At 55.4% G+C, this 13,800-nt stretch overlaps 1 protein-coding gene across 1 annotated transcript in view; it reads right to left on the bottom strand.

Moving 5' to 3' along the window:
- LOC136620944 (protein Mis18-alpha-like) overlaps positions 1-13,800 on the bottom strand; it is a 142,388-nt gene that overhangs the window by 30,839 nt on the left and 97,749 nt on the right. The gene's annotated exons all lie outside the window — the stretch shown is intronic.

Here is a 13,800-nt window from a genome sequence, read left to right as displayed (position 1 = left end):
TGTGTCCCCAAGCAAGTGTGTGTGTGTCCTCAAGCAAGTGTGTGTGTGTCCCCAAGCAAGAGTGTGTGTGTGTGTGTGTCCCCAAACAAGTGTGTGTGTCCCCAAGCAAGAGTGTGTGTGTGTGTGTGTCCCCAAACAAGTGTGTGTGTCCCCAAGCAAGAGTGTGTGTGTGTGTGTGTCCCCAAGCAAGAGTGTGTGTGTGTGTCCCCAAGCAAGAGTGTGTGTGTGTGTCCCCAAGCAAGAGTGTGTGTGTGTGTGTGTCCCCAAGCAAGAGTGTGTGTGTGTGTTTCCCCAAGCAAGAGTGTGTGTGTGTGTTTCCCCAAGCAAGAGTGTGTGTGTGTGTTTCCCCAAGCAAGAGTGTGTGTGTGTGTGTGTGTGTGTGTGTGTGTGTCCAAGCAAGAGTGTGTGTGTGTCCCCAAGCAAGTGTGTGTGTGTCCCCAAGCAAGTGTGTGTGTGTCCCCAAGCAAGTGTGTGTGTGTCCCCAAGCAAGAGTGTGTGTGTGTGTCCCCAAGCAAGAGTGTGTGTGTGTGTGTCCCCAAGCAAGAGTGTGTGTGTGTGTGTCCAAGCAAGAGTGTGTGTGTGTGTCCCCAAGCAAGAGTGTGTGTGTGTGTGTGTGTGTGTGTGTCCCCAAGCAAGAGTGTGTGTGTGTGTGTGTCCCCAAGCAAGAGTGTGTGTGTGTGTCCCCAAGCAAGAGTGTGTGTGTGTGTCCCCAAGCAAGAGTGTGTGTCCCCAAGCAAGAGTGTGTGTGTGTCCAAGCAAGAGTGTGTGTGTGTGTCCAAGCAAGAGTGTGTGTGTGTGTCCAAGCAAGAGTGTGTGTGTGTGTCCAAGCAAGAGTGTGTGTGTGTGTCCAAGCAAGAGTGTGTGTGTGTGTGTGTGTGTGGTGTGTGTGTGTCCCCAAGCAGGCGTGTGTGTGTGTGTGTGTGTGTGGTGTGTGTGTGTCCCCAAGCAGGCGTGTGTGTGTGTGGTGTGTGTGTGTCCCCAAGCAGGCGTGTGTGTGTGTGTGGTGTGTGTGTGTCCCCAAGCAAGAGTGTGTGTGTGTGGTGTGTGTGTGTCCCCAAGCAAGAGTGTGTGTGTGGTGTGTGTGTGTCCCCAAGCAAGAGTGTGTGTGTGGTGTGTGTGTGTCCCCAAGCAAGAGTGTGTGTCTGTGTCCCCAAGCAAGAGTGTGTGTCTGTGTCCCCAAGCAAGAGTGTGTGTCTGTGTCCCCAAGCAAGAGTGTGTGAATGTGTCCCCAAGCAAGAGTGTGTGTGTGTCACCAAGCAAGAGTGTGTGGTGTGTGTGTGTCCCCAAGCAAGAGTGTGTGTCTGTGTCCCCAAGCAAGAGTGTGTGTCTGTGTCCCCAAGCAAGAGTGTGTGTCTGTGTCCCCAAGCAAGAGTGTGTGTGTGTGTGTCCCCAAGCAAGAGTGTGTGGTGTGTGTGTGTCCCCAAGCAAGAGTGTGTGGTGTGTGTGTGTCCCCAAGCAAGAGTGTGTGTGTGGTGTGTGTGTGTCCCCAAGCTAGAGTGTGTGTGTGTGGTGTGTGTGTGTCCCCAAGTTAGAGTGTGTGTGTGTGTGGTGTGTGTGTGTCCCCAAGTTAGAGTGTGTGTGTGTGGTGTGTGTGTGTCCCCAAGCAAGAGTGTGTGTGTGTCCCCAAGCAAGAGTGTGTGTGTGTGTGTCCCCAAGCAAGAGTGTGTGTGTGTGTGTCCCCAAGCAAGAGTGTGTGTGTGTGTCCCCAAGCAAGAGTGTGTGTGTGTGTCCCCAAGCAAGAGTGTGTGTGTGTCCCCAAGCAAGAGTCTGTGTGTGTGTGTGTGTGTCCCCAAGCAAGAGTGTGTGTGTCCCCCCCAAGCAAGAGTGTGTGTGTGTGTGTCCCCAAGCAAGACTGTGTGTGTGTGTGTGTCCCCAAGCAAGAGTGTGTGTGTGTGTGTCCCCAAGCAAGAGTGTGTGTCCCCCCAAGCAAGAGTGTGTGTCCCCAAGCGCGAGTGTGTGTGTGTGTCCCCAAGCGCGAGTGTGTGTGTGTGTCCCCAAGCGCGAGTGTGTGTGTGTGTCCCCAAGCGCGAGTGTGTGTGTGTGTGTCCCCAAGCGCGAGTGTGTGTGTGTGTGTCCCCAAGCGCGAGTGTGTGTGTGTGTGTCCCCAAGCGCGAGTGTGTGTGTGTGTGTCCCCAAGCGCGAGTGTGTGTGTGTGTGTCCCCAAGCGCGAGTGTGTGTGTGTGTGTCCCCAAGCGCGAGTGTGTGTGTGTGTGTCCCCAAGCGGAAGTGTGTGTGTGTGTGTCCCCAAGCGCGAGTGTGTGTGTGTGTGTCCCCAAGCGCGAGTGTGTGTGTGTGTGTCCCCAAGCAAGAGTGTGTGTGTGTGTGTGTCCCCAAGCAAGTGTGTGTGTGTCCCCAAGCAAGTGTGTGTGTGTCCTCAAGCAAGTGTGTGTGTGTCCCCAAGCAAGAGTGTGTGTGTGTGTGTGTCCCCAAACAAGTGTGTGTGTCCCCAAGCAAGAGTGTGTGTGTGTGTGTGTCCCCAAGCAAGAGTGTGTGTGTGTGTCCCCAAGCAAGAGTGTGTGTGTGTGTCCCCAAGCAAGAGTGTGTGTGTGTGTGTGTCCCCAAGCAAGAGTGTGTGTGTGTGTTTCCCCAAGCAAGAGTGTGTGTGTGTGTTTCCCCAAGCAAGAGTGTGTGTGTGTGTGTGTGTGTGTGTGTGTGTCCAAGCAAGAGTGTGTGTGTGTCCCCAAGCAAGTGTGTGTGTGTCCCCAAGCAAGTGTGTGTGTGTCCCCAAGCAAGTGTGTGTGTGTCCCCAAGCAAGAGTGTGTGTGTGTGTCCCCAAGCAAGAGTGTGTGTGTGTGTGTCCCCAAGCAAGAGTGTGTGTGTGTGTGTCCAAGCAAAAGTGTGTGTGTGTGTCCCCAAGCAAGAGTGTGTGTGTGTGTGTCCCCAAGCAAGAGTGTGTGTGTGTGTGTGTGTGTCCCCAAGCAAGAGTGTGTGTGTGTGTCCCCAAGCAAGAGTGTGTGTGTGTGTGTGTGTGTCCCCAAGCAAGAGTGTGTGTGTGTGTCCCCAAGCAAGAGTGTGTGTGTGTGTCCCCAAGAGTGTGTGTGTGTGTCCCCAAGCAAGAGTGTGTGTGTGTGTCCCCAAGCAAGAGTGTGTGTGTGTGTCCCCAAGCAAGAGTGTGTGTGTGTGTCCCCAAGCAAGAGTGTGTGTGTGTGTGTGTCCCCAAGCAAGAGTGTGTGTGTGTGTCCCCAAGCAAGAGTGTGTGTGTGTGTCCCCAAGCAAGAGTGTGTGTGTGTGTGTGTCCCCAAGCAAGAGTGTGTGTGTGTGTGTGTCCCCAAGCAAGAGTGTGTGTGTGTGTGTCCCCAAGCAAGAGTGTGTGTGTGTGTGTCCCCAAGCAAGAGTGTGTGTCCCCAAGCAAGAGTGTGTGTGTGTGTGTCCCCAAGCAAGAGTGTGTGTGTCTGTGTGTCCCCAAGCAAGAGTGTGTGTGTGTGTGTGTCCCCAAGCAAGAGTGTGTGTGTGTGTCCCCAAGCAAGAGTGTGTGTGTGTGTGTGTGTGTGTCCCCAAGCAAGAGTGTGTGTGTGTGTGTGTCCCCAAGCAAGAGTGTGTGTGTGTGTCCCCAAGCAAGAGTGTGTGTGTGTGTCCCCAAGCAAGAGTGTGTGTCCCCAAGCAAGAGTGTGTGTGTGTCCAAGCAAGAGTGTGTGTGTGTGTCCAAGCAAGAGTGTGTGTGTGTGTCCAAGCAAGAGTGTGTGTGTGTGTCCAAGCAAGAGTGTGTGTGTGTGTGTGTGTGTGTGGTGTGTGTGTGTCCCCAAGCAGGCGTGTGTGTGTGTGTGTGTGTGTGGTGTGTGTGTGTCCCCAAGCAGGCGTGTGTGTGTGTGGTGTGTGTGTGTCCCCAAGCAGGCGTGTGTGTGTGTGTGGTGTGTGTGTGTCCCCAAGCAAGAGTGTGTGTGTGTGGTGTGTGTGTGTCCCCAAGCAAGAGTGTGTGTGTGGTGTGTGTGTGTCCCCAAGCAAGAGTGTGTGTGTGGTGTGTGTGTGTCCCCAAGCAAGAGTGTGTGTCTGTGTCCCCAAGCAAGAGTGTGTGTCTGTGTCCCCAAGCAAGAGTGTGTGTCTGTGTCCCCAAGCAAGAGTGTGTGAATGTGTCCCCAAGCAAGAGTGTGTGTGTGTCACCAAGCAAGAGTGTGTGGTGTGTGTGTGTCCCCAAGCAAGAGTGTGTGTCTGTGTCCCCAAGCAAGAGTGTGTGTCTGTGTCCCCAAGCAAGAGTGTGTGTCTGTGTCCCCAAGCAAGAGTGTGTGTGTGTGTGTCCCCAAGCAAGAGTGTGTGTGTGTGTGTCCCCAAGCAAGAGTGTGTGGTGTGTGTGTGTCCCCAAGCAAGAGTGTGTGTGTGGTGTGTGTGTGTCCCCAAGCTAGAGTGTGTGTGTGTGTCCCCAAGCAAGAGTGTGTGTGTGTGTCCCCAAGCAAGAGTGTGTGTGTGTGTGTGTCCCCAAGCAAGAGTGTGTGTGTGTGTTTCCCCAAGCAAGAGTGTGTGTGTGTGTTTCCCCAAGCAAGAGTGTGTGTCTGTGTGTCCCCAAGCAAGACTGTGTGTGTGTGTGTGTGTCCCCAAGCAAGAGTGTGTGTGTGTGTGTCCCCAAGCAAGAGTGTGTGTCCCCCCAAGCAAGAGTGTGTGTCCCCAAGCGCGAGTGTGTGTGTGTGTCCCCAAGCGCGAGTGTGTGTGTGTGTCCCCAAGCGCGAGTGTGTGTGTGTGTGTCCCCAAGCGCGAGTGTGTGTGTGTGTGTCCCCAAGCGCGAGTGTGTGTGTGTGTGTCCCCAAGCGCGAGTGTGTGTGTGTGTGTCCCCAAGCGCGAGTGTGTGTGTGTGTGTCCCCAAGCGCGAGTGTGTGTGTGTGTGTCCCCAAGCGCGAGTGTGTGTGTGTGTGTCCCCAAGCGCGAGTGTGTGTGTGTGTGTCCCCAAGCGCGAGTGTGTGTGTGTGTGTCCCCAAGCGCGAGTGTGTGTGTGTGTGTCCCCAAGCGGAAGTGTGTGTGTGTGTGTCCCCAAGCGCGAGTGTGTGTGTGTGTGTCCCCAAGCGCGAGTGTGTGTGTGTGTGTCCCCAAGCGCGAGTGTGTGTGTGTGTGTGTCCCCAAGCGCGAGTGTGTGTGTGTGTGTGTCCCCAAGCGCGAGTGTGTGTGTGTGTGTCCCCAAGCGCGAGTGTGTGTGTGTGTGTCCCCAAGCGCGAGTGTGTGTGTGTGTGTCCCCAAGCGCGAGTGTGTGTGTGTGTGTCCCCAAGCGCGAGTGTGTGTGTGTGTCCCCAAGCGCGAGTGTGTGTGTGTGTCCCCAAGCGCGAGTGTGTGTGTGTGTCCCCAAGCGCGAGTGTGTGTGTGTGTCCCCAAGCGCGAGTGTGTGTGTGTGTCCCCAAGCGCGAGTGTGTGTGTCCCCAAGCGCGAGTGTGTGTGTGCGTGTCCCCCCGAGCAAGAGTGTGTGTGTGCGTGTCCCCCCGAGCAAGAGTGTGTGTGTGTGTGTGCGTGTCCCCCCAAGCAAGAGTGTGTGTGTGTGCGTGTCCCCCCAAGCAAGAGTGTGTGTGTCCCCAAGCAAGAGTGTGTGTGTCTGTGTCCCCAAGCAAGAGTGTGTGTCTGTGTCCCCAAGCAAGAGTGTGTGTCTGTGTCCCCAAGCAAGAGTGTGTGTCTGTGTCCCCAAGCAAGAGTGTGTCTGTGTCCCCAAGCAAAAGTGTGTGTGTGGTGTGTGTGTGTGTCCCCAAGCAAGAGTGTGTGTGTGTGTGTGTGTCCCCAAGCAAGAGTGTGTGTGTGTGTGTCCCCAAGCAAGAGTGTGTGTGTGTGTGTCCCCAAGCAAGAGTGTGTGTGTGTGTGTCCCCAAGCAAGAGTGTGTGTGTGTGTGTCCCCAAGCAAGAGTGTGTGTGTGTGTGTGTCCCCAAGCAAGTGTGTGTGTGTGTCCAAGCAAGAGTGTGTGTGTGTGTGTGTGTCCGCAAGCGTGTGTGTGTGTCCCCAAGCAAGAGTGTGTGTGTCCCCAAGCAAGAGTGTGTGTGTGTGTGTCCCCAAGCAAGAGTGTGTGTCCCCAAGCGTGTGTGTCCCCAAGCAAGTGTGTGTGTGTCCCCAAGCAAGTGTGTGTGTCCCCAAGCAAGAGTGTGTGCGTGTGTCCCCAAGCAAGAGTGTGTGTGTGTGTGTGTGTCCCCAAGCAAGAGTGTGTGTGTGTGTGTGTCCCCAAGCAAGTGTGTGTGTGTCTCCAAGCAAAAGTGTGTGTGTGTGTGTCCCCAAGCAAGAATGTGTGTGTGTGTGTGTCCCCAAGCAAGAGTGTGTGTGTGTGTGTGTGTCCCCAAGCAAGAGTGTGTGTGTGTGTGTGTCCCCAAGCAAGTGTGTGTGTGTCCCCAAGCAAGAGTGTGTGTGTGTGTCCCCAAGCAAGAGTGTGTGTGTGTGTCCCCAAGCAAGAGTGTGTGTGTGTGGTGTGTGTGTATCCCCAAGCAAGAGTGTGTGCGTGTGTCCCCAAGCAAGAGTGTGTGTGTGTGTGTCCCCAAGCAAGAGTGTGTGTGTGTGTGTCCCCAAGCAAGAGTGTGTGTGTCCAAGCAAGAGTGTGTGTTAGTGTGTTTCCCCAAGCAAGAGTGTGTGTGTGTGTGTCCCCAAGCAAGAGTGTGTGTGTGTGTGTCCCCAAGCAAGAGTGTGTGTGTGTGTGTCCCCAAGCAAGAGTGTGTGTGTGTGTGTGTCCCCAAGCAAGAGTGTGTGTGTGTGTCCCCAAGCAAGAGTGTGTGTGTGTGTCCCCAAGCAAGAGTGTGTGTGTGTGGTGTGTGTGTGTCCCCAAGCAAGAGTGTGTGCGTGTGTCCCCAAGCAAGAGTGTGTGTGTGTGTGTCCCCAAGCAAGAGTGTGTGTGTGTGTGTCCCCAAGCAAGAGTGTGTGTGTCCAAGCAAGAGTGTGTGTGTGTGTTTCCCCAAGCAAGAGTGTGTGTGTGTGTGTGTCCCCAAGCAAGAGTGTGTGTGTGTGTGTTTCCCCAAGCAAGAGTGTGTGTGTGTGTGTTTCCCCAAGCAAGAGTGTGTGTGTGTGTGTCCCCAAGCAAGTGTGTGTGTGTCCCCAAGCAAGTGTGTGTGTGTCCCCAAGCAAGTGTGTGTCCCCAAGCAAGAGTGTGTGTGTGTGTGTCCCCAAGCAAGAGTGTGTGTGTGTGTCCCCAAGCAAGAGTGTGTGTGTGTGTCCCCAAGCAAGAGTGTGTGTGTGTCCCCCCAAGCAAGAGTGTGTGTGTGTGTGTGTGTGTGTGTGTGTGTCCCCAAGCAAGAGTGTGTGTGTGTGTTTCCCCAAGCAAGAGTGTGTGTGTGTCCCCAAGCAAGAGAGTGTGTGTGTGTGTGTCCCCAAGCAAGAGTGTGTGTGTGTGTCCCCAAGCAAGAGTGTGTGTGTGTGTGTCCCCAAGCAAGAGTGTGTGTCCCCAAGCAAGTGTGTGTGTGTCCCCAAGCAAGTGTGTGTGTCCCCAAGCAAGAGTGTGTGCGTGTGTCCCCAAGCAAGAGTGTGTGTGTGTGTGTGTGTCCCCAAGCAAGAGTGTGTGTGTGTGTGTGTCCCCAAGCAAGTGTGTGTGTGTCTCCAAGCAAAAGTGTGTGTGTGTGTGTCCCCAAGCAAGAATGTGTGTGTGTGTGTGTCCCCAAGCAAGAGTGTGTGTGTGTGTGTGTGTCCCCAAGCAAGAGTGTGTGTGTGTGTGTGTCCCCAAGCAAGTGTGTGTGTGTCCCCAAGCAAGAGTGTGTGTGTGTGTCCCCAAGCAAGAGTGTGTGTGTGTGTCCCCAAGCAAGAGTGTGTGTGTGTGGTGTGTGTGTATCCCCAAGCAAGAGTGTGTGCGTGTGTCCCCAAGCAAGAGTGTGTGTGTGTGTGTCCCCAAGCAAGAGTGTGTGTGTGTGTGTCCCCAAGCAAGAGTGTGTGTGTCCAAGCAAGAGTGTGTGTGTGTGTGTTTCCCCAAGCAAGAGTGTGTGTGTGTGTGTCCCCAAGCAAGAGTGTGTGTGTGTGTGTCCCCAAGCAAGAGTGTGTGTGTGTGTGTCCCCAAGCAAGAGTGTGTGTGTGTGTGTGTCCCCAAGCAAGAGTGTGTGTGTGTGTCCCCAAGCAAGAGTGTGTGTGTGTGTCCCCAAGCAAGAGTGTGTGTGTGTGTGTTTCCCCAAGCAAGAGTGTGTGTGTGTGTGTCCCCAAGCAAGTGTGTGTGTGTCCCCAAGCAAGTGTGTGTCCCCAAGCAAGAGTGTGTGTGTGTGTGTCCCCAAGCAAGAGTGTGTGTGTGTGTCCCCAAGCAAGAGTGTGTGTGTGTGTCCCCAAGCAAGAGTGTGTGTGTGTCCCCCCAAGCAAGAGTGTGTGTGTGTGTGTGTGTGTGTGTGTGTGTCCCCAAGCAAGAGTGTGTGTGTGTGTTTCCCCAAGCAAGAGTGTGTGTGTGTCCCCAAGCAAGAGAGTGTGTGTGTGTGTGTCCCCAAGCAAGAGTGTGTGTGTGTGTCCCCAAGCAAGAGTGTGTGTGTGTGTGTCCCCAAGCAAGAGTGTGTGTGTGTCCAAGCAAGAGTGTGTGTGTCCAAGCAAGAGTGTGTGTGTGTGTCCAAGCAAGAGTGTGTGTGTGTGTGTGTGTGTGTGTGTCCCCAAGCAGGCGTGTGTGTGTGTGTGTGGTGTGTGTGTGTTCCCAAGCAGGCGTGTGTGTGTGTGTGGTGTGTGTGTGTCCCCAAGCAAGAGTGTGTGTGTGGTGTGTGTGTGTCCCCAAGCAAGAGTGTGTGTGTGTGTGTGTGTCCCCCCAAGCAAGAGTGTGTGTGTGTGTCCCCCCAAGCAAGAGTGTGTGTGTGTGTCCCCAAGCAAGAGTGTCTGTGTGTGTGTGTCCCCAAGCAAGAGTGTGTGTGTGTGTCCCCAAGCAAGAGTGTGTGTGTGTGTGTGTGTGTGTCCCCAAGCAAGAGTGTGTGTGTGTCCCCAAGCAAGAGTGTGTGTGTGTGTGTGTCCCCCCAAGCAAGAGTGTGTGTGTGTGTCCCCAAGCAAGAGTGTGTGTGTGTGCGTCCCCCCAAGCAAGAGTGTGTGTGTGTGCGTCCCCCCAAGCAAGAGTGTGTGTGTGTGCGCGTCCCCCCAAGCAAGAGTGTGTGTGTGTGTGTGCGTCCCCCCAAGCAAGAGTGTGTGTGTGTGTGTGTGCGTCCCCCCAAGCAAGAGTGTGTGTGTGTGTGTGTGCGTCCCCCCAAGCAAGAGTGTGTGTGTGTGTGTGTGTGCGTCCCCCCAAGCAAGAGTGTGTGTGTGTGTGTGTGTGCGTCCCCCCAAGCAAGAGTGTGTGTGTGCGTCCCCCCAAGCAAGAGTGTGTGTGTGTGTCCCCCCAAGCAAGAGTGTGTGTGTGTGTGTGTGTCCCCAAGCAAGAGTGTCTGTGTGTGTGTGTCCCCAAGCAAGAGTGTGTGTGTGTGTGTCCCCAAGCAAGAGTGTGTGTGTGTGTGTGTCCAAGCAAGAGTGTGTGTGTGTCCCCCCAAGCAAGAGTGTGTGTGTGTGTCCCCAAGCAAGAGTGTGTGTGTGTGTGTCCCCAAGCGCGAGTGTGTGTGTGTGTCCCCAAGCGCGAGTGTGTGTGTGTGTCCCCAAGCGCGAGTGTGTGTGTGTGTCCCCAAGCGCGAGTGTGTGTGTGTGTCCCCAAGCGCGAGTGTGTGTGTGTGTCCCCAAGCGCGAGTGTGTGTGTGTGTCCCCAAGCGCGAGTGTGTGTGTGTGTCCCCAAGCGCGAGTGTGTGTGTGTGTCCCCAAGCGCGAGTGTGTGTTCCTAAGCGCGAGTGTGTGTGTGTGTGTGTCCAAGCGCGAGTGTGTGTGTGTCTGTGTCCCCAAGCGCGAGTGTGTGTCCCCCCAAGCGCGAGTGTGTGTGCGTGTCCCCCCAAGCAAGAGTGTGTGTGTGTGCGTGTCCCCCCGAGCAAGAGTGTGTGTGTGTGCGTGTCCCCCCGAGCAAGAGTGTGTGTGTGCGTGTCCCCCCGAGCAAGAGTGTGTGTGTGTGCGTGTCCCCCCGAGCAAGAGTGTGTGTGTGTGCGTGTCCCCCCGAGCAAGAGTGTGTGTGTGCGTGTCCCCCCGAGCAAGAGTGTGTGTGTGTGCGTGTCCCCCCGAGCAAGAGTGTGTGTGTGCGTGTCCCCCCGAGCAAGAGTGTGTGTGTGCGTGTCCCCCCGAGCAAGAGTGTGTGTGTGTGTGTCCCCAAGCAAGAGTGTGTGTGTGTGTGTGTGTGTGTCCCCAAGCAAGAGTGTGTGTGTCCCCAAGCAAGAGTGTGTGTGTGTGTGTCCCCCCAAGCAAGAGTGTGTGTCCCCCCAAGCAAGAGTGTGTGTCCCCCCAAGCAAGAGTGTGTGTGTGTCCCCCTAAGCAAGAGTGTGTGTGTGTGTCCCCAAGCGCGAGTGTGTGTGTGTGTCCCCAAGCGCGAGTGTGTGTGTGTGTCCCCAAGCGCGAGTGTGTGTGTGTGTCCCCAAGCGCGAGTGTGTGTGTGTGTGTGTCCAAGCGCGAGTGTGTGTGTGTGTGTGTCCCCAAGCAAGAGTGTGTGTGTGTGTCCCCAAGCAAGAGTGTGTGTGTGTGTGTCCCCAAGCAAGAGTGTGTGTGTGTGTGTGTCCCCAAGCAAGAGTGTGTGTGTGTCCCCCTAAGCAAGAGTGTGTGTGTGTGTCCCCAAGCGCGAGTGTGTGTGTGTGTCCCCAAGCGCGAGTGTGTGTGTGTGTCCCCAAGCGCGAGTGTGTGTGTGTGTCCCCAAGCGCGAGTGTGTGTGTGTGTGTGTGTGTCCAAGCGCGAGTGTGTGTGTGTGTGTGTCCCCAAGCAAGAGTGTGTGTGTGTGTCCCCAAGCAAGAGTGTGTGTGTGTGTGTCCCCAAGCAAGAGTGTGTGTGTGTGTGTGTCCCCAAGCAAGAGTGTGTGTGTGTCCCCAAGCAAGAGTGTGTGTGTGTGTGTGTCCCCAAGCAAGAGTGTGTGTGTGTCCCCAAGCAAGAGTGTGTGTGTGTCCCCAAGCAAGTGTGTGTGTGTGTGTGTGTGTGTGTGTGTCCCCAAGCAAGAGTGTGTGTGTCCCCCCCAAGCAAGAGTTTGTGTGTGTGTCCCCCCAAGCAAGAGTGTGTGTGTGTGTGTGTGTCCCCAAGCAAGAGTGTGTGTGTGTGTCCCCAAGCAAGAGTGTGTGTGTGTGTGTCCCCAAGCAAGAGTGTGTGTGTGTGTGTGTCCCCAAGCAAGAGTGTGTGTGTGTGTGTCCCCAAGCAAGAGTGTGTGTGTGTGTGTCCCCAAGCAAGAGTGTGTGTCCCCCCAAGCAAGAGTGTGTCCCCCCAAGCGCGAGTGTGTGTGTGTCCCCCCAAGCGCGAGTGTGTGTGTCCCCCCAAGCGCGAGTGTGTGTGTGTGTCCCCAAGCGCGAGTGTGTGTGTGTGTCCCCAAGCGCGAGTGTGTGTGTGTGTGTCCCCAAGCGCGAGTGTGTGTGTGTGTGTCCCCAAGCGCGAGTGTGTGTGTGTCCCCAAGCGCGAGTGTGTGTGTGTGTGTCCCCAAGCGCGAGTGTGTGTGTGTGTGTGTCCCCAAGCGCGAGTGTGTGTGTGTGTGTGTCCCCAAGCGCGAGTGTGTGTGTGTGTGTGTCCCCAAGCGCGAGTGTGTGTGTGTCCCCAAGCGCGAGTGTGTGTGTGTGTGTCCCCAAGCGCGAGTGTGTGTGTGTGTCCCCAAGCGCGAGTGTGTGTGTGTCCCCCCAAGCGCGAGTGTGTGTGTGTCCCCCCAAGCGCGAGTGTGTGTGTGTGTGTCCCCAAGCGCGAGTGTGTGTGTGTGTCCCCCCAAGCGCGAGTGTGTGTGTGTGTCCCCCCAAGCGCGAGTGTGTGTGTGTGTCCCCCCAAGCGCGAGTGTGTGTGTGTGTCCCCCCAAGCGCGAGTGTGTGTGTGTGTCCCCAAGCGCGAGTGTGTGTGTGTGTGTCCCCAAGCGCGAGTGTGTGTGTGTGTGTCCCCAAGCGCGAGTGTGTGTGTGTGTGTCCCCAAGCAAGAGTGTGTGTGTGTGTGTCCCCCCAAGCAAGAGTGTGTGTGTGTGCGTGTCCCCAAGCAAGAGTGTGTGTGTGTGTCCCCAAGCAAGAGTGTGTGTGTGTGTCCCCAAGCAAGAGTGTGTGTGTGTGTGTCCCCAAGCAAGAGTGTGTGTGTCCCCAAGCAAGAGTGTGTGTGTGTCCCCAAGCAAGAGTGTGTATCCCCAAGCGCGAGTGTGTGTGTGTATCCCCAAGCGCGAGTGTGTGTGTGTGTCCCCAAGCGCGAGTGTGTGTGTGTGTCCCCAAGCGCGAGTGTGTGTGTGTGTCCCCAAGCGCGAGTGTGTGTGTGTGTCCCCAAGCGCGAGTGTGTGTGTGTGTGTCCCCAAGCGCGAGTGTGTGTGTGTGTGTCCCCAAGCAAGAGTGTGTGTGTGTGTGTCCCCAAGCAAGAGTGTGTGTGTGTGTGTGTCCCCAAGCAAGAGTGTGTGTGTGTGTCCCCAAGCAAGAGTGTGTGTGTGTGTCCCCAAGCAAGAGTGTGTGTGTGTGTCCCCAAGCAAGAGTGTGTGTGTGTGTGTGTGTGTCCCCAAGCAAGAGTGTGTGTGTGTGTGTGTCCCCCCAAGCAAGAGTGTGTGTGTGTGTGTCCCCAAGCAAGAGTGTGTGTGTGTGTGTCCCCAAGCAAGAGTGTGTGTGTGTGTGTCCCCAAGCAAGAGTGTGTGTGTGTGTGTCCCCAAGCAAGAGTGTGTGTGTGTGTGTCCCCAAGCAAGTGTGTGTGTGTGTCCAAGCAAGAGTGTGTGTGTGTGTGTGTGTCCGCAAGCGTGTGTGTGTGTCCCCAAGCAAGAGTGTGTGTGTCCCCAAGCAAGAGTGTGTGTGTGTGTGTCCCCAAGCAAGAGTGTGTGTGTCCCCAAGCGTGTGTGTCCCCAAGCAAGTGTGTGTGTGTCCCCAAGCAAGTGTGTGTGTCCCCAAGCAAGAGTGTGTGCGTGTGTCCCCAAGCAAGAGTGTGTGTGTGTGTGTGTGTCCCCAAGCAAGAGTGTGTGTGTGTGTGTGTCCCCCAGCAATTGTGTGTGTGTCTCCAAGCAAGAGTGTGTGTGTGTGTGTCCCCAAGCAAGAATGTGTGTGTGTGTGTGTCCCCAAGCAAGAGTGTGTGTGTGTGTGTGTGTCCCCAAGCAAGAGTGTGTGTGTGTGTGTGTCCCCAAGCAAGAGTGTGTGTGTGTGTGTGTCCCCAAGCAAGTGTGTGTGTGTCTCCAAGCAAGAGTGTGTGTGTGTGTCCCCAAGCAAGAGTGTGTGTGTGTGTCCCCAAGCAAGAGTGTGTGTGTGTGTCCCCAAGCAAGAGTGTGTGCGTGTGTCCCCAAGCAAGAGTGTGTGTGTGTGTGTCCCCAAGCAAGAGTGTGTGTGTGTGTGTCCCCAAGCAAGAGTGTGTGTGTCCAAGCAAGAGTGTGTGTGTGTGTGTTTCCCCAAGCAAGAGTGTGTGTGTGTGTGTCCCCAAGCAAGAGTGTGTGTGTGTGGTGTGTGTGTGTCCCCAAGCAAGAGTGTGTGCGTGTGTCCCCAAGCAAGAGTGTGTGTGTGTGTGTCCCCAAGCAAGAGTGTGTGTGTGTGTGTCCCCAAGCAAGAGTGTGTGTGTCCAAGCAAGAGTGTGTGTGTGTGTGTCCCCAAGCAAGAGTGTGTGTCCCCCCAAGCAAGAGTGTGTCCCCCCAAGCGCGAGTGTGTGTGTGTCCCCCCAAGCAAGAGTGTGTGTGTGTGTGTTTCCCCAAGCAAGAGTGTGTGTGTGTGTGTGTTTCCCCAAGCAAGAGTGTGTGTGTGTGTGTGTTTCCCCAAGCAAGAGTGTGTGTGTGTGTGTCCCCAAGCAAGTGTGTGTGTGTCCCCAAGCAAGTGTGTGTGTGTCCCCAAGCAAGTGTGTGTCCCCAAGCAAGAGTGTGTGTGTGTGTCCCCAAGCAAGAGTGTGTGTGTGTGTGTCCCCAAGCAAGAGTGTGTGTGTGTGTCCCCAAGCAAGAGTGTGTGTGTGTCCCCCCAAGCA

Source organism: Eleutherodactylus coqui, chromosome 3, assembly GCF_035609145.1.
Source record: "Eleutherodactylus coqui strain aEleCoq1 chromosome 3, aEleCoq1.hap1, whole genome shotgun sequence".
NCBI classification, from domain to species: Eukaryota; Metazoa; Chordata; class Amphibia; order Anura; family Eleutherodactylidae; genus Eleutherodactylus; species Eleutherodactylus coqui.
The sequence above is the reverse complement of the archived record's forward strand: the minus strand, read 5'-3'. Positions and strand labels throughout refer to the sequence as shown.